Source organism: Panthera uncia, chromosome D4, assembly GCF_023721935.1.
Source record: "Panthera uncia isolate 11264 chromosome D4, Puncia_PCG_1.0, whole genome shotgun sequence".
Classification (NCBI taxonomy): Eukaryota; Metazoa; Chordata; class Mammalia; order Carnivora; family Felidae; genus Panthera; species Panthera uncia.
Window position 1 is genome coordinate 89,809,622 of NC_064807.1, and position 3,845 is coordinate 89,813,466.

Here is a 3,845-nt window from a genome sequence, read left to right on the forward strand (position 1 = left end):
GGTGACTAAGGGTGTACTGTGTGAGAAGTAAGGGAGAGGATTCATTCTGAGCAATACCAAATAAAAGCTGTGCTGTCTAGTTAACAGTAGGTCTACAACCTATTGGAAATATACATGACCCCTCCCCCACCCCGCCCCATGGAGTCCCAAACGGTAGACACTTCGCTTCCCGGTTCTTCTTCCCTTCTCCGATTGGAGGGCTTATTTTTGTGGGCTTTGCAATGAGCGTGAGCCAAAGAACAAAGGAAGGACTGAAAGTCTGCGTCACCTCAGGAATGTAGGCTTGTTCCAGTCGGACTACTTCTTGCCTTACATGGGCATAGGCGACTTCCGGGGAAGGCCGGAACCTCTGTAGTGCTCAGCCAATGAGGGATCAGGGGAGGGACTTACCTCTGTAGTGCTCAGCCAATGAGGAACCAGGGGAGGGACTTGCAGGCTAGGGGATAAATTGCCTGCTGTAACCACCCTGAGTGTGTCTGTCCATCAGACACCTGCTCTTGCAGGAACGTTGATGAAAGCCTGTCTTCATTGTACTCTGAGTCTCCACGTCCCTCCTTTGATTGAGTTGGTGGGCTTATTTCTAACATATTGCACTTGCCAAACATATTTGGCATGTTATTGTATGTAGATTACGTGCCGATGAAAAGGACCACTGTGATTGTTTCCTCTGCAGCGTCAGTCACCAGCCCACGGCTCTTCTGTTCCCTGCATTTGCCCATGGTGTGTTCCTTGTGCAAGAGACTTTGGGGTCTTTGTTTCCAGGTCTGGGATCACCTTTCAGTGTCGTTTGGGTATTTTAGCATCTCATCTCTGAGCCCTCGTTGTTGTGAACTCTTTTGTTATTATTTATGTATGTATGCATTTATTTATTTATTTATTTATTTATTTTTTTACGTTTATTTTTTTTGAGACAGAGAGAGACAGAGCATGAACAGGGGAGGGGCAGAGAGAGAGGGAGACACAGAATCCGAAACAGGCTCCAGGCTCTGAGCTGTCAGCACAGAGCCTGACGCGGGGCTCGAACTCACGGATCGTGAGATCATGACCTGAGCTGAAGTCGGACGCTTAACCGACTGAGCCACCCAGGCACCCCTTTTTCTTTTTCTTTTTTTCTTTTTTGCATTTATTTATTTATTTAAATGTTTATTTATTTTTGAGAGAGAGAGAGACAGAGACAGAGCATGAGTGCAGGAGGAGCAGAGAGAGAGGGAGACACAGAATCCGAAGCAGGCTCCAGGCTCTGAGCTGTCAGCACAGAGCCCGATGTGGAGCTTGAGCCCACGAACCACGAGATCATGACCTGAGCCGACGTCGGGACGTCGGACGCTTAACTGACTGAGCCACCCAGACACCCGTCTAGTGAACTGAACTCATCTTAAGTCCACGTCTGACACTCTGGTGTGGAATGCCTTTAATTCCCTTTGACGTGTCCAGGCTGAGCTCTTCAACTGCCTCCGCGAGGCGGGGGCCGTGTGAGCGAGGCTGCTGTCGCTGTGTCTCCCCATCTTGCCTTTGCTCGGGCCACGGCTTGGGCCACGGTGTCCAGAGCTTCGGCTTGCCCCAGCGCCCTCCCGATGACCTTACACCTGTCCCGCCGTGGAGGAGTCCTCTTGATGTCCCAGTTTCCCCAGGGAGCCACAGCTTGAGGGCTGCTGGTCTTGTATTGGCCCGCCCTGACTTGTAGCTGAAGGGCATGAGGGTAAGGCCGTTGCAGAGGTTTAGTTATGTGCCACTCCTTCACGGTCATCTGCTGGCCAAAGATTAACCCCAAGTGGGGTTACAGTGACATCCAGAGAGCGGCGCCGGCTCCTGCCAGGCCCAGGGCAGCGCCGTCTTTCTCACGTCGTGTCTGAGCTGTCCCTGTTAGTGCACAATATCCCCTACCTGGAGAAGGGTGTGGTCAGAAGGTGGCCACATGGTTACTCATCCAAACCAGGACGCTTGTAAGAAGGGACTCTAGTAATAATTGTGCAGGCCCATGAATCAGGACCACCCCAGGATGCTGGGCTGAGGCTGATGGTGGGAGGCCAAGATGTATGTGCTTTCTTTTTTTTTTTTTTTTTTTAATTTTTTTTTCAACATTTTTTATTTATTTTTGGGACAGAGAGAGACAGAGCATGAACGGGGGAGGGGCAGAGAGAGAGGGAGACACAGAATCGGAAACAGGCTCCAGGCTCCGAGCCATCAGCCCAGAGCCTGACGCGGGGCTCGAACTCACGGACCGCGAGATCGTGACCTGGCTGAAGTCGGACGCTTAACCGACTGCGCCACCCAGGCGCCCCTAGATGTATGTGCTTTCAAGGTCGAAGACGCAGAGGGGACGGCTAATTGGAGGAGGAGGGGCCCGGACTTATGGAAAGCGTCGGGTGGGGTGCGGGAAGAGGTCTGGGGTGGAGAGCACAGATGGGGGAGCCCGTCTCCCTCACCCTAGGGGCAAGGGGAACGTGGAGAGCGGTTCCAAGATGCTATCTAGTCTAGAGCACCCACGGGGCTATTTGCTCGTCACGCGCTTTTAGATCTCATCCGGGAACATTGTGGAACACATGGCGAAGAAGACAGCGTAAACCACTTCCTTCACCTTTGCTTCTGGAAGCCCAGCTGGTTGAAAGTTTGCAGTCCAGTGAGTGGCTCTTCGCTCCTTCAAAGGTGCTGAGGGGAAGGCGGTCGTGTACCGCCGGGCTCATTCACTCCTTCTTCCTACAGAAACTCCTGGGGGGTCTACTCCCCACAGCAGGGCTCGGAATGCAGGCAGCAGAGAGGCACAGATGAGACTTTCATGCCCAGGGCAAACATCCCTCCCAGCGCATGCTAATGCTCAGAACTGGTCAGACTAGGTTCCTGGAGTTCCGTGAACCAGGTAAGAGGAGACAAACCTCCTGGGGAACTTGTAGCTTTCTGACAGTGGGTTGGGGCTGGCGCCCTGTGGGCGCGGTGAGTGATGATGTCTTTTGTCTCCGACCTGGAAACCCCATGTCTTCCAGGGCGCAGCGGAGGCTCCATTGTTAGCCTTTGTTAGTTTGCAGGTGGGGCCGAGTCTCAGGCGCTTCCTGGTTCTCCTCGCACCAGGAGCTGCCCCACCAGGGACCAGCTCAGAGAGTTGGGACGCAGAGTTGGGGGTTGAGGACAGCAGGAAAGGTGTAAGTGGCTTTTTTCTAGGGACAAGGGTAGGTTTGGGGCTCCAGCTAGTTCTGGGTCATGATGGGGCAGTTAAGCGGGCAGCCTCTGGATCGGATGTCTCAGCTTCAAATCCTGCCTCGGCCTCAGACTTTGTGCAACTCACTTCCTTTCTCTGTGCCTCGGTTACCTTTTAAAGGTAAGGTTCAGGTGAAGATCGGTGAGCGGATCCAGGGAAAGCACTGGCCACCATGCCTGGCAAAGTGCAAGAGAAGGCTGTGTGCAGTTGAATGAGCACGGCAGGGTCCCTGGGGCATGGGAGCACTAATGACAGGATGGCACGGGAGGTAGGGCAGATCACCAGGATGGAGAGGACGGGCCCTGGGATACCCTCCACCTGAGGCCTTGTTACCCAGAAGCTCCCCGCAGGGTGAAGGGGCTGCTGACAGGATCCGACCTTTTCTGGGGTGTGTTTGTGGGGTGGTGGGGAGTGGTTGCAAATTTTCTATTGGGCAGGTTAAGAGTCCCAGTGGACCACGTGGTGGGACAGAGAGCGACCCTGAAGTTGGCTGGTGGGTTGGTTTCTTGCTCCAGGAGAAGTGGTCTGCAGCTTGGGGACAGGGTCAGGGCGGTGGGGCGCAGGACTGGGGACCCAGGCTGGGGCTAGCCTTTGGGGTCCTGCCCGGGGGAGGCGGGGGGGGGGGGGGGGGGGGGGGGGGGGCGGGGGGGGG